This window comes from Hypomesus nipponensis, chromosome 21 (genome assembly GCF_054491055.1).
Source record: "Hypomesus nipponensis isolate SF chromosome 21, ASM5449105v1, whole genome shotgun sequence".
Lineage (NCBI taxonomy): Eukaryota > Metazoa > Chordata > Actinopteri > Osmeriformes > Osmeridae > Hypomesus > Hypomesus nipponensis.
Window position 1 is genome coordinate 10799642 of NC_140381.1, and position 22510 is coordinate 10822151.

The 22510-nt window shown below is 41.6% G+C and overlaps 1 protein-coding gene across 5 annotated transcripts in view; it reads right to left on the reverse strand.

The window, feature by feature from the left end:
• Positions 1-22199, reverse strand: part of sipa1l2b (signal-induced proliferation-associated 1like 2, genome duplicate b) — a 60646-nt gene extending 38447 nt beyond the window's left edge. For 3 of the 5 annotated variants that reach the window (XM_084684954.1, XM_084684953.1, XM_084684950.1), the window contains exon 1: positions 22042-22199. The gene's annotated coding sequence lies outside the window, so the exon portion shown is untranslated. Of the gene's footprint in view, positions 1-7758; positions 7856-21823; positions 21866-22041 lie in introns of those variants that run through there. The other 2 variants (XM_084684951.1, XM_084684952.1) reach the window with 2 other exon arrangements.
• Between the last annotated feature and the right edge of the window lie 311 nt (positions 22200-22510).

The following is a 22510-nucleotide window of genomic DNA, read 5'->3' on the forward strand; positions in this document are numbered from 1 at the left end:
TCTGAAGGGCATTCTGAAGAGTGCCCTTCAGAAGTCTACGCCTACAATTATTTTGTTATTGTTTCTTTAATTGTGATGTGATGAAATGATAAGGAATATTTGTGTGGCCCACTGTTTCTTGATTTCTGAGACTACCTTTTTGAGGGTAGTGATCAAAAGGAGAATTATTGCTCTTGATTAATGAAACAGAGTTTAGTGTGTGCTTGCCAGTGTGTACTTACACTGAAACATAACACATATCTTGACCTGATACAGTTGTAATCTACATACAAAATAGATATTTAAGATGCAAAATCATGACATTTGTAGATGATTCAAGTAATAATATTTTTTTTACATTATTAACACACTTCAAGAAAACTCACTCTAGCTACTTGTTTTACAAGCATGTCAGCACTGTCTCACGGTAGATTGTGAAAATAGTTTTACAGATGTGCTAAAGGGGCAGTGCCTTTTTGCTAAACACTTTCAAGTTGGCTACACTTGTAATTTGCATGGCAGAAAATGGCGTATTACTACAACAACAACATTTCATGAGCATAAAAATAATAAGTAAATAAATAAGTAAAGAGATCATGCCTTTTTCCTAACTGGTCCTTTATGGCCACACCTCAGGCAGTCATAAAAAATCTAGCCAAGGCATTGACCGCAATATGCCTTTAAGGCCCAAAATCAATGAGCTCACATGGCTCTCATTGCAAACTGGGCCTGTATCCAATCAAGGTTGGGGAGGCGGGGGGAGCACAGGGTTACAAAATTGTGGCCCAACACTTGGGCCCTGCTACAACTCCCTACATGGATTGCGCACTGTTCATGGCCAACCAACACTGGCACCGACACATCATTAAGAAAGGACTAAGCCAGCGTGGGCTCCACCCGTCTTCTACTCTGTGTGTGATTTTTTTGCCTTGTTAGGTGCCTGAGTTTAAGCCTCCCACCCCTTCACATTCCTGCCTCCCAGACGCCCGCCTGACCCCCCCCCCCCCCCTTCCCCATTTGTGGCACATAATGCTTTCTGTGCCGGGGTGGGGGGGTGGGGGTTCTCCACCAGGATTTATTCCAAGCAGAGCAGGCTCTCTGGGTCCGACAGCGGGGATCGGTTCACATATACATTCCAACGCCAGAGTTCTACCCCTCAAGCACGACGCATACATTTGATTCCGATTTCAGGGACCAGGGGCCAAATCAGTGAGCGTTTACATGAAGCTTACAACTCCCTTGTGGAAGGCAAAAGAGAGAGGTTGGGTCTGGGGGGTGTATATGTAGATGAGGAAACAATCTATAGTTTAGCTTTTGTTTAGGATAGGTGGACCTAAGGAGGACATCTACAGAGGCATCTACAGAGGCTATAAAATAAACAAAAGCCCAGGAAATGTGAAAAACCAAGGTGTTTAAAGTAAACACTCGGGTGTCTCAGTCTGGGGAGTAGATGAAAGACGCCACACCCCCTGTGAAGACCCTTATGGGGTGGTGTCCATGGAGCGTTTGTGTGTGTTTGTTTAGGGGGCTTATATAGCTATTTTGATTTTAACATTTGTGCCACTGCTAGGTTGTTGTTTTACTGAACAAACCAGCTGCCCCACTGGCCTCCAGACACACACCGTGTGTCCCACTAACCACCCATCTTCAGTGCCTTGTGCAAGTACAGGTAGTGTGGCTTCCAATGGCCTTCTGTTTTTGTCTTGCTTGTCTGCCGTGTCAGTTCTCCCCCTCATCTTTGGCAACCTAAAATGATGACGTTAGTGTTGCCAGTATACAAGCCTTGGGGAGTTGCAATGAAAGCGAGGAAGAGCTACCCTTTGCTGACTGGGCGGCGCCGACCAGTATCAGCTGTTGGAATAAATCAAAGCCAAGACACCACGAGAACTCTTTCTCACCCTGGGTCAACCCCTGGCAACACAACAGTTCCCAGCTAAGGCTGAGGCGAGCTGCCATTTGGAAGATAAGAGTTGTTTACATTAGCTAATCCTTAAACAGATTAAACAAGTTGATATCATTTATTGGGACTATCCATTGCTGGAAAACAAGCAAAGACCCTGACCACTCATGCTAGAAAAGTCAACCCATATATCTCTTTTTTTGTTTTGTTTTCACAAAAAGGCATGTGGAATTTAAATGTGCTAATGTTTAGTTATTTAAATTTTAACAACCCCACTTTTGCAATACCTAACATCTCTATTGGTTTAGTAGAAAGGTTAAATGCACTGCATTGTTCTACAAACCTTAGGACCCTGCTGTGCTAAATATAGCTACTGTCTGGATGCAGTGGCACAGACCCAACTGTGTTCTGCAGATTGTAGTGTTACTACAGTACATTTACATTTAGTCATTTAGCAGACATTCTTATCCAGAGCGATTTACAGTAAGCACAGGGACATTCCCCCCGTGGCAAGTAAGGTGAAGTGCCTTGCACAAGGACACAACGTCATTTGGCACGGCCGGGTATCGAACCAGCGACCTTCTGATTACTAACCCGATTCCCTGACTCCTCCTGCCTCCCACTCACAGTACTTACTATATATTATCTCCCAGCATTCCTTCCCTACAGCATGTCATTGGAAACTTAAACATACTAGCCCCATGTAATACAGCTCTGAGCAAAACAGCCTTCTCAGGACATTTCTAGAAAGCTCCACTCAGGAACTTTGTATTCATACCAAACATTGTTCAGTGTTTTATGTTTGTTTGTTTGGCTTGGATTTTTTTTGAGGGTTGTGGAAAAACAGCTTGTGTATACCATTGTATGCACAAGCATTTTTGTGTTTATAGCAGACAGGTGAGTCTTCAGTTAGCCCTGGAGCTAAAGACTGAAAGATAATTGAGGGATTGTTTGGGAAGGACAGGTGTTCTAGATAAAAACTCTGATCGTGTTTAACCACTCTGTAAAAAAAATGTGTGGGGGGAGAGGTGGGCAGCAGAAAGATTAGGTATGCTTATACAGTGTGTTTACCAAATAGTGAGATCCTCACATAATACAAACATTACCTACGTGCACAGGCCTCTGGACACATCTTTCAGTGAAGATAGGACAGATAAGAGAGAAAGAATAGTGTGTGTGTGTGTGGGGGGGGGGGAGGGGGGTGCCTGTTTTCACTCTGCCACAGCTCTTGATGTTGTCCCTGTGTACTGTGTTTGTTCAGGATCTGCTTGACGTCAATGTTTGGCACAGCAACACTCACATGTGAATCCAAGGGCGCACATGTAGACCAATCACATGGATAGATGTAACTCGAACAGAAATAAGGCCATGATGTCCAAAGTAATTTTTTTATTGATTTGAACCAATAGGGTAATGCTGTGACCTGTGACAATGACAGAAAATGGAGGGGAAGGGATGGAGCTTAAAGACACACTATTAAAACAGGTGTTGACACCAGTTGAGAGCATGGGGAGATGGTAAGAGAGATGTAAAAGAGAGAAAATGAGTGCATGTGAGCTACTGGGAAAAGAGAGAGGGAGACGGAGAAACAGTCCTTTCACGTTAGCGAGCCTCCTACGCGGTTTACCACCGGGATTTCCCAGAGAGCTATTTGAGGACAGCAGCTTGTTGAAATGTCTGGCGATTTTAAAAGAGTGAGAGAAGGGACAGAGACCTAGAGAGGCAAGTATCATTCATGCTGCAATGCTCTTGAAAAAGAAAAACAGGGGAGAAAGACCTGGGGAGCGAGCAAGAGTGAGAGAGAGGCAACTATTGAAATCCCCATGAATCCAGAGCAGCAGGTAGCTGGCGAGGCTCCAAAAGCTCTCACTGCCCTCTGCTTGAATGGAGGCTGCCCCTCCCCTTATGAGCTAACGGTTGACAACCTCAACACCTAGCCTACACAAAGTAAAGCAAGCACCGCATCCCTAAATATCCACCATCTGGTGGTCTAGATGGTGGTGGTGGGGGGGTGGGGGCGGGGAGGTTGAGCAAACGGAGAGTTAGCGAGGTCCTCACACCCCACTGTGAGGGGGGATTTCGCTACCCACCCTCCCACCCTTCTCTCCCCTGTTTCCCATACTCATTCCAACAAGGCCTACACCCCCCCCCCCCCTCCTCTCCCAACCCCCCCCCGGCTTCAGTTTTCCCTCTGCCATCTCATTACCATAACCCCACATGTATTCTGCCGCTGCACCAACCCTCAACCAACACCCTTTCACCAGCAGAATACAGACACACAATGAGAGACAAGACAGCATGCACCTTCCAAGCTGGAAATAGAAAGACATGAGGCAACTGGCCACAGTTGCTGCAGCTCGCCATTTCTGTTCAATAAAGACAAATCCAATTTAAAAGGATATGGCATAAAAATGACTGGAAATGTGGTGCCAGTCAACTTTGGAATAAAACATTTTTTACAAAAAAAGACAGAAATCATATTTGAAGGGAAGGAACAGGTTTGTCATTTTAGATTGAGATTTTGGGGGGGTTGGGGTTACTACAGTGTTGGACTATTATTTATTCTGTCCCGTTAAATGCCAGGATGACATACTGTGAAATGCTACCGGTTGTATTATGAAAGCCAGCATGCTTTTCTGGCTTATCTGCCCCATAATCCTTTGCGCCGTGGAGCAGATGTCAACTGTAGACAATGCTATAATAGCAGACCTATATGCTTTAAAAGGCTAAATATACAAAGCAGTAAGCCCTAGGTTAAGTATAGCTGCAATACTAAAAGTAAAAGTAGTCTATATAGGTTAGGATGAAGCCCTACTCTAGGAGAGAAGAGGTGGGGAGGTGCAGTTAAAAAGGTGAACACCGTTGGCCTCTAACCAGGCCCCAACACACCCAAACACAACAGCACAGAAATATACAACCACAGTTTGGTCATAAATCTTTTGATGCAAACAAACATCCCCAAATAACCTGAGGCACTAATAGTTGAGCACACAGCTGCCATCCAAGCAACAACAAATTAAGTTGCATGCGTTGCAACGAGTTGGGTTTGCATGCCTTCATTTGGATATTTCATTTGTACTTTCTGTCTTGCTTTTCAAATAAAATATTTATTACAAAATTACAATTTCAAAATAGGTATTTATATTTTTTACATTCCAGCAGACAGTATACCAACAAAGCGCAATATAACTTAAAATACATTTGTAAATACAATATTTGTATTAGCCACCTTTGAGCCCCAATCTTTGAATAGCCTATATTATGTCTATAACTGACTACTGAAATAATGTAACAAACTTTAAAAAGTGCAATAAAAAGGAGGAGGGGGGTAATATTCCGAGATTAAAGTTGTACATTGGCAAGAAAAAAAAGTTGGAGTTTCTCCGAGTTAATAAAGTCACAAATTTGCGAGAAAAAAACTTGTACCGTATTTTTCGGAAAATAAGTTGCATTTGCCACACCCCACCAGAATGGGAGCTTTGTGTTTGTAAATCGGCGTATAGGCCGCACCGGTATATAGGCTGCACTTCAAACGAGAACAGCAATACCATTGCGCTGGCTAGCGTTGAGTGGAACAATGTTCATGACTGTTTATTTATCCAGACACACTTTCTCATTGGACAGCTTGGATAGCCATCTAACTACACACAATTCCCAATCAGGGTGAACACTCAAATTATCTAAACTACAGACCATAGCATGGCACATATCAAAACAGAACGAACACAACAATAGAACTCCAAACAATGCTTATCTAACTAAGCTAATGCCCTTAACTTCGTAGCTTTTCAGCTGGCCACAGGGCATTCTGGGTACCAGAGAATGTCTAATATGGGGAGAACCATAGACATAATAAAGAGTAGACGCCGCATTGGCTGCTGGGTGCGAGAAATGCGGCTGCCATATTGGACAGGGCAAATTCCTCGTTGCGTAGCATCAGAATAAACAAGATGCCAGCCCTGTGCAGCATATTCCTGCTCAAATCTGCAGACAATTGCAAACAGGGCTCGGGGGATTACTTTTCACAAGTAAGATTTAACATTACCAAACTATTATTTTTGTATTTTGTGAAAAGAATAACTATGCCCTGCTACATGTATGACCTTTGCAGCACAGCAAGTCGCGTGAAAATCAGTTCGGTATGATTAATTAAATGCGCTGACAGCTCATTTCCCCAACCAAACAGATTACACTGAGTGGAGCGGTTGCCTGTTCCAAGATGGCGGCCCCACGGCTCGTCAGCGCCAGCAGGCAGTAGCGGTCATGCGGCATCTACTCTTTATAATGTCTATGGGGAGAACTTTTCAACCGAACTCGTAAAACAAATGCCTCTTCGCTCAATTGAATAGACCTACAACCAATCAGAGCAACGTAATATGTTGTTTGTTGAAAACGAATTCAACCCAAGCGCTCTTTCGTAACGTTGTTGATTACGTTACTGTTGATCATCTGTCCATCATCGTATAAAGCCCGTCCTGACAATTTCATTGGTCCGAACAGCTCCTGTTAGGACATAGTTTTTCCCCAAACGTGCCCCCCCCAGACCCAACTTCCAGACCACATTTTTTGGTGGGCGGGGATAAGTTGGGCTGGCAGCCAGGCTTGGGAGAACTACCACTCTCTGGAAACTTCCGGGTTCTGAACGGGTTGCAGTTTCACTCTAGTTCCATATGAGGGCACTAACGAGCGAGTGCAGAATGAATGGAGGTCTATGGTAGCCTGGCTCTGCCCTCCTACGTACTTCCGCTCAATTTTGATTTTGCTTCTGTACTGGGTCTGGCCATTAGGTACGTAAGTCAGATTTTTTAGGTTGATTTTCAACCAGTCAATCAACAGAGGGAGTGGCTGAGAACAATGACGTTGATGTTGTGCGCTAGTTTGTGTTGTAGTTCCGTAATGGCGGCGGAGAAAGATGCGAGCGAAGCCATTTGGCCCATTGTGGCAACGCTGCAGAATATCCAACAGCTAATGCTGGAGCAAGAACAAGTTTTGCTGAGATTTGTTGGTGGCCATGATGTTGTGGCCCTCCTCGCCATGGGGTTCGGAAACAGTTTGATTTTCCAGCTACGGCAGCGAGCTCTGTTACAGTAGTGGTGAAGGAACTGGCTAAGGCACACACCAGCGATTGGTTATGGCAGATCAGAGTGGCTCTGGGCAGATCCAATAGTTTATAACTTCAACAGAGTACCCGCAAACAAGGAAGTCAACGCTTGTCAATGGAGCGAGGCCAGACTCTATGTACAAATGAAATGTACGAGAGTCTGGTTAGGACCAGGCTAGGTCTATGGAGCTATACCCCTCAAAATCAACTTTTCTCAGTATATCATTTTTTGTCTCGTAATTTGAATTCTGAATTCGAAAGGGGAGGCAAAAACAAAATACACACTGCTGGGTGTTTTTTGAAGTTGCCTTTCTGTTCTAAAAAGCCTTTTAAAATGTCAATGACGTCATACACATCGACCAGAGATACTGCTTTACGGCAAGCTCTGGTCACTTCAGCTACGCCAAAGAAAAGCTAGCTATTCGTTGACGCGGATGGCCCATTACATACCTGAGGAGTGAGTTTCACTGATTCACACCGGCTACATTTGCATCTGTCCATTGCATTGTAGTTCCTGATGCACAAAGCTATCACCTCTTCCAAATAAGTATGGTCTATGATGTTTTCTTCTGAATAGGCCCAAATCACTGCAATGTCTCTTCAAAGTCTGAATGCTTATTACAATCTGGTGATTCTGGGTTAAAAGCAGAAGTAGCCCGTTTCCTTATTGCTGAATCCTATTGAAAAGTATAATTCTTACTTTGTTCTCACAAATTTACGACTTTAATCTCAGAATACTACCCCCAGTCCTCCAATTTTTTTATTTTTTTTTACCTACCTGGCCCGAGTCGTCGTAAAAGAGAGTATGAACCAAAATCAAATGATCAGCCTATCTTCTTAGCCTACCTCTTCAGTAGTTTGATGTGTAGTAAATTCTGCAAGACAAGACAATGACTGTTGAATGTTGAACTTCAAACTAACTTTACCATGGGCATTTTTTTCGCAGATTAGCACATTTGGCGCCCAAGGCAAGGTTTGGCTCTCCTTTTTGGCTCTCTTTTTTGAGCTTCATGTAATATTGTTGTTATTATGTTTAAGTCTAAATAAAATGATCAGTAGGCCAATTATTTAGAAACATTTTTAGTTTCTGAATGTTTTCTTAGCCTACATCAATTCTGACTTGCCGACACCTGGACTTCTGCGTCAGCGCTGCAGTGGCTATTATAGCAAACACAGAGGAGTGCGCGGACATGGAATTCTGCGGGCGAGGCATGCATCGGTTTGTGTTTTCGGTTCAACTGCTTTGATTTTACAAGCATTGATTGGGATACTGCATTTCTTTTTTTCCAGTATTATCAATCTAAATGAATGCACTGACTAGTAAAGAAAATTGTTAAAACACAAATTTTAGATATTACTGTGGCAGAGTTATACTGGGGCACGTGCCCCAGTAAAAAGGGTATAGCAACGCCCCTGGATAGCTACCTAGCTATTTTGGATATTGGGGAAGATGCTTTGTTTTGTTTGTTGATGTTTTGTTTACAAAACCACAGTAACTTCTTTTGTGATGTTTTCCTGCACTACAAGTGAACAATTTTGCGTGATAGAGCTGTCTAGTCCAAAAATAATTACACAACAAGGCCGCACAAGTACTGTATAAATGCTGCCCGCATATGACATTAATAATGCAGATCCGCAGATGCAACCAGGCTTGAGGATCAACCAATAGAATAAAACAGGCGTGATATCGTAGAAATAACTCTACATATTGTAAAATGTTGGCATCGCACAGATATATTGTACCATAATATGTTATTACATCCCTACTCATGTAATATAATAAATTAATGATACTTGATCTAAATGTACCGTCATTTTGGTTCTTCATTGTAACAGATACTACTCGACTATAGTTTTGGTAATCCTTTAGGATTTGGCCTGAATTGCAGGCAGTTTCTTTCTCAGTGGAAAATACTGAATAAAAAGACTTCAAAAATCGAGTTAAGAGAAAGATAATGATTGTAAAGTAAATTGCAGCTTCACCTTCAAATGACAATTCACTCTCCCTTTCCTCGAAAGACATATTGAAAAAGGTTGACATTCAGCTTATCTGTTCCGCAGATAAAAAAGATAAATGAAATGATTGTGTTGCCACAATAACCTTTAGTCCTACTTGCAACCCCCCTAAATTTCTAAGGCGGTGAAAGAGTCCTTAGAGGAGAAACAGCAGGATTTGAGCTGGGCCTTTTCATTTTTTTCATGGGGGGCTGGGAGGGTGAAGGAACTTCGCCCCACATAACGATTTTGAGGTTTCAAAAGAGCTAGAAAAGGGACCGAGCGCTTTGAGACCTCATGAAAGCCTTCTATAGGCCATATGCTGTGGTTGCATATTTCTGACCTCCCACCGATAGGAGCAAAATAATAGGAGAAAGGTATGAAGGGGTAGACACATTTTTCATAGAGACTGAATGTGGAATAATTTAAATAAGTACCATGTGGACATACGCTGAGGTCATTGTCTGGCAAACGTGTGATTGGGGAAGGCTGTATCTATGTTTAAAATGTGTGTGGCACCTATGTGTGCATTTGGCCAATTTTGGAGCTGGTTTTTACTTGGACTCTCTTTTCTTTGGTGTTGTCTTTGGAAGGATACCAAGATAATTTAGGCTCAAAATCCAAACTATTTAGGGAAAATCCTCAACAACGCCAGTAACAAAGCCTGCTCATCTCTCTTCATTCCAGGACACACAAACCAAATTGTCCCTCTAAAAGAATGATAAAGCTTAAAGTAAATAAATAACCCTTAATCTGTTTTTGAATGTTCTTAACTGAATAAACCTTGAACAGTAGAGAGTTGATACTTGCGGCTTGAATCACTGAGCTGAGCACATTCCACAAAAATAGAAGCCTTGTTGAGTTGTGCTTCACACAACAGAGATTATATCCAAGTCAGGGAGCCGATGCAATATTAAAAGTAGCATGCGAGTTGCCAGTGATTTCAGAGTGCCTGGAGTGTCACACACACTGTCACCACAATAATGGATTCAGCCTCAAAAAAGTTAGGGAAAGCCTTCTCCAGAGGCAAACATTTTAGGCCTATACTGAATACATTAGATTAAATTATATTTTATTGTCATTGAACAGCACAAGTACAGTACAACAAAATGCAGTTTTGCATCTTACCAGAAGTGCCCAAAAAAACACCATATTGTCTGCACATATTCAAACAAATCAGACCTGGGTTAAAACATTAGTCATTGAGAATGTCCATCCAATTCTTTTTAAAACAGAGAATCCTCTTTGGTGTGTGTGTGTGTGTCGGTGATTATGTATGACAGAGGGGGAGGGTGCAAGAGTTTCATTCTAGTGGAGAGCTGTGGGTCACCGGCTTCAAAACTAGGTAGACAGCTGTCCCCTAGTCAGTCTGGCGGGAGGAGTTAAACGAGGTAAAGACCAGTAAGCGAGAGCATTGAGATGGCGGGGACAGAGAGAGAGACAAATGAAAAGAGGGAGAGATTAAAAAAAAGAGCTTCAGGGAGAGAGAGAAAGGTAAAGAGAGAGAGAGCTAGAGATGTGTATGGAGATCGATAGAAAGAAAGGAACGGGAACGAGAGAACGAAATCCAAGAAAGAAAAAAAAGAAACTCCCAAGGGCTGAAAGAGAGGGTGATGAAGAGAGAAAACCTGCTTCGAGGTCAACACTTCAGATCTGTTCCCATTTGAAAGTCCAAACAATATATATCATCCTAGTCCTTAAAGAAACGTTCACTCCCTTGGTAAACAAAGAGTGGTAAACACCTTGAAGAGTCCAGACTGTTGGCTGCTATTGAAAATCAATGTGCCCTGTTACCACGTGAGTGTGATGACTGGCTTGAATTATTAGGAACTTGTCAGGCTTGGCCTGAACTCTGATTCAGGGAAACTGGTGAAAAGGCCAGTCATTTCCTCTGCAAGACTGAGATTGCTGTTCATGTCTCTGCACACATAAACCCATTTCTGCAAATACACTAGGGAGATTTCAAGACACATTGTACTTGCTGTATATTGTATGAACTCCCTGTAGCCTGTGAGAGTGTAAGGTAAGGCGTCTCTTAAGCATAAGATATTTACTTGAAAGACCAAGTAAGTAACTTGGACTGAGAGGAAGGGGGAGGGGAAAGAGAGGGAGAGATTGTATGGTCATGGTGTGTCACGTCGTTCTTATCCTCCCAGTCTCTAGGCAACAGCCCATGAATGACAGCAACCGTTCTGTTGGGAAAAACACTAATGTGTCTGTAACGAGACCTTTGATTGACAGCGAGGGCCATATACTTTGGCACTGTTGTCGATTTGGGGGGAAAACCTTTAGGAGATATGCCGTAATTTAAGGCTCTTTCAAGCCTTTGTGTGCATTGCTGCAGCATATCTGGTAGCTGAAGTGTGTTTTTTGGGAAATTGTCTGAGTGCACGTGTGTGTTCGGGAAAATGTGTGGGTTTATGTGTTAGTGTGTGTTTCACAAAAGGGGAGGGCAACACTGGCAGATGCTCTAACTACCTGACCTCACTGTTTTACAGTACAACCAGTGAGCTTAAGTCAACAGACTTCAGTCCCACTTGAGAAAAGAGTTTCATTTTGCATGTATGCGAGTGTGTGCTGGATTCGGGTGTTGGTGAGAGATTCTTCAAATTCGAATTAATGCCTACAATAAAAACCTGTGAGGGATTAACTTCACAAGATATATCATGCTGTACTGACTGTCTTTGCAAATGTGTTTCTGTCCGTTTTTTGTCAGTTAGACTGGTGTGTAACCATTCACACAGGACGTGTGTGTAAAATAATTAAATTGAGTGATGTTTATTGACACACAGGAATTTATATATGTTTGCCCAAAAACACACAGCAGAGTTACTCAAAAAATACTGACAGAAAATTGGAGGAAGCAAAATGTATAACTCTGTAATCTAATAAAAAAATGTTAATTCTGGCCTACAAAAAAACAAAAACAAATTCAGTCTGATTGTAAAATAAAAAAAAATGTAGAACGTCAAATGCAGCCCCTTAACAGACTACTGTGGAAAGTCACTCTCGTCAACAAAATATTCATGGAAAAATTATACTTTGAGAGAGAAGACAAATGCTTAATTTGTCTTTACTGAAAAACAGACCATCACGCACACCCTATTAATGACTATGGGGATGCAGCCAGGAGACAGTATGCAAAAGATGTTAACGACATTGCTGCTGCTTGCTTTAATTAGCATCTGTCTAACCCTCTGCAGAAACCAACAGACTACAGCTGCCTGGCCATGAAAAGGAGGAAGGCTTCCACCTAATGACAGACTATGCAGTTCTCTTGTGTTTTGGAACTCATTGTAACCAGTAGTATTATGGTATGGCTTTTTAGCACTTTACTGAGTGCATCTGGTCGGCCTCTAATAGCTTTGGCCGTTCTTTACATTGGCCCGGTGTGTGAGAACAGGACTGAGTGAGTACAACACCCGTTGACTCTTTCCCCTTTCGTCATCATTTTCCTGCTTGTATCTGAGAGGTAGTCATCATTGATGCCGACTGCTGACACAGAAGTGAGTCACAGGATTTTGGAAATCTCCCCAAAGTCTTTTTTTCTTTTACAACTACTATCACAAGAGAACTTCTGCACACACTGGAGGGATTTCTTATGGTCCTAAAGCTGTTAATTTGCCACTCTGACCAAACTGTTTAATATCTTTGCAAGAGCCAGACAAGAAGACACAACTGGTCGCAACTGACTAGTGAGTGAATGGGACAGTGGTAGAAAGAAAAAAGGGGAAGAGAGAGGATCGAGAGACAGAAAGCTGCATAGAAGCCCAAAGAAAGGGGTGGAGGTGGGTGAAGATAATGCATGTTTAATGCCCCATTGGGTACATCAGAGTCTTCCAAGCCTTAGGCAGTCCCAGCAGAAGAAGTCTGGCGTCAGGTCTGGGAAGCCTCAACCAACCCCCCCCGTGTTCTGCTCCAGCTGTGCTAACCTCCATCTCTTTATCCCCCCTTTCCTCCCCCACCTCCATGCTCTTCTACTTCAATTCTGTATTCCCCCTCCACTCCACATTAGCGAGGGAGGATGAGCATGCAGGGCTGGAAACTGTATACTTCTCAGAGTCTATGTTTTTGTGCCCATGTGTGTCTGAAAGAGCTTAGACTTGAATGGCCATCAGGCTGTCCAGTGTCCACAACACATGTTGGTTCCTTGTGCTAAAAGTGGCACTGTTTCTGATACATTAGTGAGGTTCAGTGTGGGAAATTGTGTGTTAGCTGCTTACTACAGACAGCATAAAGTGCACAGTGAGTGCTGAGTCAGAGAGCATTAGCATGGCCAACTGAAAGTCCTGCTTCTTCACACACCCATGAACAAGCACACAGACATACATACACACACACACACACACACTAGAGTCACTGCCATCAAAAGTCAAACACACTTAAGTGGAGTAGCATGGTAACGTAAAATCAGCTTTGGTACTTTTTCCTGCTAAAAATCACATTGCCGAAGAAAAACACAACATGTTTGTTTGCACAGCTTTCATAAGGTCAGAAATCACATACAATCACATACACTAAACTGAATATTCACAAACGTTGATCTTGAGAGCATCTAAGCCTAATATCTAACACTTCCATCCATCTCAAACTCCAGACCCAATTCTAGTCATGGCCCATTGTTTTAACACATTTATCAAGCTAATTTAAATTAGATGAACAATACCTTTGAGGTTTTATGACTGTTACGAATGTAGGGTTAAACAGCCCATAATTGACATGGCAGTGAAAATACATACACATCGTAAAAATTACTACAGGAAGACCATTACTGTAGAAGAGGGCACGTTATCCTGTTGCTACCCATTCCCCATTTGAATCATCTATGAAGCGAGACTAATTGAGCTTAGTAAGAGCTTTTAGATGCAGTCTCCACTCTTGATTAACAACCATAATTCCAATTAACCTTGAACAACTGAGGTCATCTGCAACCAAATGGGCCCCCTTTGTGATAGGATGGCTAACAGGATGGCTAAGAGGACAGACATTCTCTTGATACCATCCAATGGCGAAACAGCACAATGACGATAGGTTTTCGCCAACACTGGAACTGTTACTGCTGTGGTGGAAAACTCAATATTCGTGGCGCCATGTGGATTGAAAGGTCATGTTCAATTCAAATCCGAGGTCATCAACACAGCATGTACCTTGAACAACAGATTTCATGGCCTCTTCATTAAGAATCAATTAACAATATGGATGTTATTTTCTGGAGTGAGACACACAGTTCAGTAGTATTTCCTGTAGCTTAATATTAGCTACAGTACTACACATTTAGCAGGAGGTGAGATATAAAAACAGAATAGAAACTTAAGAGTACAAGGTTCAGAGAAAAAAATATGCACAGATGGTGTTTACAAAAGTTAGATTATAAAAAGAGCTTGCCTCAGAAATGTGTGTGGTTTCACAAAAAGGGAATTTGATATGTGTCCCCAGACATTCACGGACAGACAAACTCTACAGTACAGTCAATTACTTTAAGACACATCTGTTGTAGCTTTCAGACCTGAAAGATGATCTGTTCAATATGATTTCATCCAGTAGATTTCCATGTTGAAAACCTCTAGTCTGGAACAATCGCATGCTTTGTACAGAGTTGTAGTAGCAAACAGGTGTTCATTTTTACATGACACCAGCTGATCATCCCCAAAAATAATTACAAACTTTGACATTCATAAAAATGTGTCTTGTCACCCATGTTTGCACTCATCAGTTTGAAAACTGTCCTATCAAGTCCGCATCAACAGTTCCCTACCAGAATAATCACACCCATAATTTCCCCCCTTTTGGCTAAACTGGCAATCCAAATCATTTACAACAGTAGTGCCAGATAGCAGAAGGGGTGGGGGCTTGGAATGCCCCAGCAGAGCTGCAGGGGCTTCCTGTTGAGATGTCACTCTCGCCTTGGCGCAGTAAAGGAATGTAGGGATGGACTCTCCCATTCAAGACCAGAGGGACCAGTGAGGTCAGTCACCTATCTGCTCCAAAAGGCCGGTCACCTATCCGCTCCAGACAACATATCACCCTAGAGCAGTGCAGTTACCCATGGATAACAACGTCTGGAGGTTGTCAGCATCTGGACATAGCAATTGGGGTGATGACTTTGTGACTTCTTAAAAAGGGTCTATTGGTGAAAAGTGACCTGTTATTCCATCTGCTTTAAAGCAAAAGTGCTTCACCCCTAATGTATTAAATACATCTCATCCACTGAGTATGGATATGATATGTAAATCAGTTGAGTTTGAGCTCAGCTTTCCAGAATGCATACAGATCTAAAGGATTGTACTCAATAATAATTATCATCATCTCTTTTGTTTGATTACAACTGTGACAATAAGTGGGTCAGGTCCATTTCCAAATTCCCCCACTTTTGTGTATTGTCAGATTGAGAGGTTAAACAGGGCAGTTGGAGAGCTCCACCTTGACCCATCTAAATCCATGGTTCCATCTGTTACCCTATAAGCATAACAAGGAGTAAAACAATGCCAGTCAAGTGTATCCTATTAGCATATGATTGTCATGTGTATCACAGAACAAGGACGTTGTGTTTTTCTAAACGTTGTCTTCAACCCCCCACCCCTAAACTATCCTAACACAAGGAGAAGACAGAGTCACTTGAATTCTTTCTTGGCTGTACTGTGGGAGCAAAGGCAAGACTCATCAAATTATGAAAATCTGAAAGAATAAAATGGTCTGGAACTAAAATAAGATGGATCCTGACAGCCCTTGGTTTTTGTTTCACCGATTGGATATGAGTATGATGCAAGGGGCAAATTCATTGGATGGACAAAATACAATGAATAAATGTAACAACAGGGTTATATTTTGTGAACATTTGTGAACTGAACATTCAGATGGCTGAGCGGGTAGGGAACCGGGCTAGTAATCTGAAGGTTGCTAGATCGTGCCAAATGACGTTGTGTCCTTGGGCAAGGCACTTCACCCTACTTGCCTCGGGGAGAATGTCCCTGTACTTACTGTAAGTCACTCTGGATAAGAGCGTCTGCTAAATGACTAAATGTAAATGTAATATCAAAAATATATTGTCATCCAATGCTGCCATTAATGCAAGAGGGTTGATTTTAAGGATAATCCCAATGAATGTTGCTCAATCTTAAATATGAGTCATTCATGAAAGCTATAAAACACTAAGGAAAGCTGAAGGAACACATCAGCCTCCTGTCAAGATCCAACAGATGGCAGATAACAAAAAAAGACATTCTAATATGATAACCCGTCAATGACCAGTCAAGACAAGCCTTGAAAAGTCCTTGCCAGTAGACAGCCTACACACTGCCGAGCATTCATCAATTCTCCTACGACTTTAACGTCTTCAACATTCACAATGCTTGAAATAAAAGTCTCTAACAATGTCTTGTTTGCTTTGCTCTAGGACTCATCTCCATTAACACCCCAATACTGCTATACCTGCCAAAGAGTTGATGGTGAACTTATCATACACTAGTGCACAGTGCCCGTGATGCAGTCGGTGATTAAGATGTCAGTGAAACACACAAATACAGATTTCTTAAGATTTCAGAACTATAAATAGTGCATAATGCCCGTGATAAAATTGGTGGTACACACACACACACAATACTGAAGTACTTATTCAACCTCCAAATCTATTCCAGCTAAATGGCTAATGTTAGGTTGATAAAAATGTACATTATTGGTTGTCGGTTAAATTGTCTTACCACAGCAAACATCTAAACATTTAGTTCACAACAGAAGTCGTTACATGCACACTGGTTGAGCCAGTTGTCATAATTGTAGGCCTAATTCACCATACAGTGCTTGTACATTTGCAATGTGCTGGTGGTTTTGACATCCAGTAAACACAAATGTATGTAACAAAATTCACTAATCTATAGTGAAAGTATATTCAATTGTCGCTCTGTTCACTAGCCAGCTCCTATGTAAGTTGCTGAATATCGGTTGTAAAAGTGGGGGTCAGAGGATAAAAATAGAGAAAGGGGGTAGGACTTAAAGTTTGTTATGAACTTCTTCCTACTCCTTTTTGAACATGGGATGAACAATTGAACAATTATTTGTGACCTTATTAAGTTGTCATTTTAATTGTATATATGTACGCATGTCTGTGTATATATATATATTTTTTTTATTTATTTTACTACATGTTCAAATAAACTAAACGAAAAAAAAATGTTTAAAAGATGTCTGAGCGGTTAGGGAATCGGGCTATTAATCAGAAGGTTGCCAGTTTGATCATAACGTCATGCCAAATGACGTTGTGTCCTTGGGCAAGGCACTTCAACCTACTTGTCTCAGGGAGAATGTCCCTGTACTTACTGTAAGAACTGATAAGAGCGTCTGCTAAATGTAAATGTAAAAAGTGAATTCGCTTCTAAATAACAAAACAGAATTTCCCTATTTCCTTAGGCTATTACACTTAGTTTCATTTAATTGTGAATGCCTTTGTTAATCACATTAGTTCTATTTCAGTAGCCTACTGCACTCCATTGGATTATAAAAAGGACAACTGTGTGCCCGGTTCTCGAGGTATTTGTAGGAAAATCGCTGCAGACCAGAAGACCAATCAGAGTGAAGGGGCGGGACTTTTTACATTATTTGATGTCGAAATGCTTATCCAAACAACGTTATAAAGAGGACATATGCAGACTATGAACTTTGCAGAGAGCCTGATTCTTGAGCTGATCGTGGGAAACTAAACCCAATCAAATTTGTACACATGCACACACACACACACACACACACACAAACAGATTCCTGGCATTATTAGAGATGAGGGTTATTTTGCATTGTCCTATTTTCATTAACTGTCTGATTGGTCCTCCTGGGATTCCCCAGGTGGAAACAGAGGAAGCACTGTCAAATCAATGTTTAACAAAAGGGAAAATCCTTCAAACTTCTACCTACAGGTTTTGCTGACATCCTGAAAACACCCTTTACCCTCTGGTAAATTATAGGCCTAATAGAATCATGTTTGTTCTAAGCCGTGTTTCAACGTTGAAGCACTTCTCGTTGTGGTTAGATTTATGTCAGGTTCAAAAGCGAGCAACAATTTAGAGCTTCTTCACGTAGGATCTGCCTATCCTTTTCATTTGATCAAAGGAGTGTTCAAATACCGAAGGGTGTAATTTTGAAGTGATACTTATCTGTATTTACTGAAATTGCTAAACTGACTTGGACATAGAAGACTGTACTCTTCTTAAATCAAATGCTTAGGATATTCAAATAGATTTTTGCTATCTTTGCAATCTATGAACATTTGAGCCAGGACATCCATTCTAACAGCCCTGAACCCAATTATATTTATGTTTGAAAAAAATGCACACAGCAGCTATTTGTCAAATTTAATTTGCAATGCATCCACATTGCAGTGCATGGGGAGGAGGTCAAAGCAAAGGCTGAGCCATACCACAGGAGAGACCGAGTGTACTCCAACGGTCTACATTCATAGTTTTGCTTTGTGAAATATTTAAGAGTATGTCAACCAAGATTATTTTCAGCCTCGAAAAGAAGGAATGCAAGTAATGTATTGCATGATCATTTAGAATTTAGAAATAAAAACAATGTCAAGAAGTTCCGGCATGGTCGTCATTTTAAACAGTCATTAATAGGAACCAACATGTCTTTATGGAGAACACCGTTTGGATGGAAGTGTGGGCAATGGTGTCAGGTGTCGGGGCAGATGGCAGCATAGTTCAGGGAGACCTTGCCAGCAGCTAGATCCTCTCCCTTAGGAGTCTGTAGTGCTGGGTAAGGAGTGACATGGAGAACATTGCAGCACAATATTCACAAAGGGAAGAGAGGAAAGTGAATCCTGGTATGGTGGAAATTACATCTAAGTGATATTTCTGAAGACCCTTATATCAGACATTAAATGTAGACAGGCAAAGTAAAAACAACAGTGGCACATTCACTCTCACAGCTTCTATCCAAAAGGTTCACCTAAATTTCAGCGGGTTACATAGATGATAAGTGCTTTATCTCCCACCACTTAAAATAAATTAGTCCACCAAATCTACATCCTCATAGCCTTGATTGTCAGTACACTATCGACAAACACATTTACTTTTTTGCTGAAGCTTGCTAAAAAATATTCCCAAACAGGCCTGTAGTTGTTACAGTGATTATAACTAATAATAGATTAAACACACAAACAAACAAAGCGTGTAATTCCATTTGCAGTACTAAACCTGTTAATCCAGTTCTCCCTTTAAGGGCTAGACCCCGTGACAGCCTAACAGTCTGTCTGGCAGACAGATAGACAAGCGAGCTGGTTGAATGAAGATGGGCGCTAAGACCAGGTGATTCGAGTGAATGTCACCACGGTCAGCAGAGCGCAAGTGAGAGCAATTCCCCCCCCCCCCCCCCATACCCTAGAGCTAGAAGCAACTCTTTAAGGTCTGAGGGAAGGAGTCATCTTGACATCGACCTGCAACCCAACCCTTCACAGCGTGTGTAGTACGGGGGAGCATTCATCTCCTGCCTTGGTGGTAGGAAAAAGGAGAAGTGATAAGAGTGTGGAAAGGTTGCTGTCTCTTGCTACACCCCCATGGGGTTTCCAGCGAAGACGCTCTGGGTGACACTCTGGGGGTGAACATGGGGGGGTGTGGACAAACATCAACCAAGCTAGAGGCAGAGTACGTCTTCATTTCCTATAGCATACCAGATACCGAATCAGTTTGACCAATTTATTTGAAAAAGAGCCAAAGACACTATAAAAAAAGAGCTATTGAGATGAAAACAGCATTTTGAGTCTATATAAATGCCACAATGACCACACGTGACCAGTCAGTGGTCATATGCACTATTCGACAGAAAATGTATTGTACAGAATGCCATGTATGTAGTGCAAAGTCAAAGATGACAGGGCTCTCTATAATGTCTTATCTCATTGTTTTTGCTCGCCTTAGCTCCATGGTTAATCACACTTATTAAGCACACTATTCAGTACTGGGGTAATTCTGACTGATGCAGGATATTTCAGGGGTAATATTTTAACAAATTGAAGTAGATAGTAACTCAGTCCCTTTGGGTCTCTCCCTTTGCGTAACACTTGTTTACACGGTGACCCGCAAAAGCTCAGGATTCTCCCTGGTTGAAAAGATTGTTCTTAGCCTCTCTAAGAAGACTTAAACGTGGACTCTAAATATTTGCAGTGTCAAACATCTCACCCTGAAACGTCACCTTAAAAGTGGCCATATGTAGGATATAAGATCGTATTTAGTCTATAACATAAGGCCTGCTGACATTCAATCAGAGGTTCCCTCTCCGCTAGTGACCTTGTTTCATAGGAACGTGGAGGCACATCAGGAAGCATTTCCTTTCCGTTATCTTGGATCATGAAGACTGTATCTCCCCCCTGCCATGCAAGATACTCGCAGTGAACCACGCAGTGTCTGCTTAATGTCCCCTGGGAGTCCGGAGATGCTTACGAGGAGGCTGGAATATGAAGGATAGGAAGTGAAACCTGACCTGCAAACGACAGATCCAGCTAACATAACATCCCAAACGACTAAGCCTACCGTAAGTACACATTCGTCTTAAACAGTCATGGGTGGGGTAGGAGAGAATATAGATATGAATAAGTGGATTAAGCCTGACTCCACTGGGCACCGGCTCGCGGTCGATCCGTGGACTGCTCTGAGAAAGCCTAATGCGGTTGCAAAATACTCTCGCCTTCTTTCCCATCACATCTACAGACAGCATGGCTTGTCTCAGCTGTCCAGCATTCCGGGATTAAAAATGGAGTTGAAACAAAAGGCCCTTCCTTATAATTAGCTTTCCTTCACAAGGAACGTTGAAAGCTCCTAAAGGGTGCTATTGAGAAGGGCTGAGTGCTGACAGGCACTTTTGCTAACTCAGATAAAAGAAGCTAATCTTCCTGAGCAAATCACCCTTAAGCTTGTTTTGGGAGCTTGGCACAACAAAGGCTATTGATTTTAGCCATGTGAGAAGGGTATGGACCAAACGTTTTGAGAAATTCAGTCAAATTGAGTGAGTGGGGGGATTTTAAGAGTTTAAGAATCCCAGTACATCTCTTATTTGTCTATAGACATTTTAAATGTTATGATTGAAATGCAGTACTTTATTACAATCAAATTCTGAACTCTGATTCAGTAAAAACAAAACATGAAGGATAACTACATGTATGTGTCTAGCCTAAGAATGAGAGAAATTCAGTTAGATTAATTCAAAATCATCCATCTAATTTGCTGCCTTCACTACTTGGTCTATTGTAGGGAAAATAGACATTTCAAAGCTGATGGGTCACATTCAATCTCCCATTTCTTATAAACCACATGGAATATCTTCATTCTGATTGACATCTAAAGAAAACCAGCAAGATCCAAGCATTCACTTAGTATCCGCTCCTCCAAAACTCTGGAATCAAAAGTACTGTTTTCTATTGCACAAATAACCACGGATTAGAAAGGAACCCAAGCAGGCTGATGAAGGTAACAGCTGTACTGTCAATGTTTCAAACATGAGGTAGAGACACCAAACCACTTTATATCAGTTTTGCTTCCATGGCTTAGGCTATTGCAACATGAAATCGCATTCTAGCATTATATAATTGGCACCTAATTCAAAAGGAAATTTTATAATCATAGCTTCATGTTGCCTACCATTTTTTGGGGCATCTCATTGTTTATTATAGGTTATAAAATAGGGCAACCAGGATTTACCGTTGATTTGTATCAAACCTGTAACTCAAACCAATTTACTGCTGCAGAATTCAAATCGAGATATGAATCAATACAACTTTGCATTTAAGAACAGTTCGTTCTGTTCATGATCCAGGCATCCATAAAATCAAATACGCATTTACATTGTCCTATAGTCGTATTGCTCACCCATAGGCTGTAAAAGTTACAGCTCCGTTGTAGATTCGATTTCTCAATCATCTTTTTTTGCTGCTTGACACGGAAATAATTGCTGAAGATAGATATTGATGCCAAGACACAACACGCAATTTATCTTGCTCAACGTTTTGCCAAACAAAGAGATACTCAGCAAGTTTTCCCTACGCCAGGCAACTTCTTAAACAAACCGACAAGTTAAGATATCATACCTCAAAACGGATCCACCTCCAATGTCATAGCATCCAAAGCGATTTACTTCAAGAACGATATTGCACAGTAGCAAGAACTGACTACTGAGTATCAGTGACTTCTTTAATAAACAAATAAACCAAGCGCTGTATTCCAGCCGACGTATCAGTCGCTCTCTCTTTCAGCCCTTTCTGTGGAGTTGCGCTGGCAGCACCGGTTAAAGACCCGCCTCTTCTCTCTACTGATTCGTTTCAAGAAACCTACCGTGAAGTGGCTGGTTACTTGCTCTTCTCAACGTCAATCACCCCTCTTTCTAAAGCGATGAAATACAAGGTGTAGATCAAATTTTTACAATAATAAAAAATATATATATATATTTATATTAAGTATGCATCAGTGAACTCTCACTTTATTCTTGTCAAGTTTACAATAACATTTCTATTGTTATGTGATCTAATCAAGAAATTTTAAAGCGGTTCTTCACTGTCT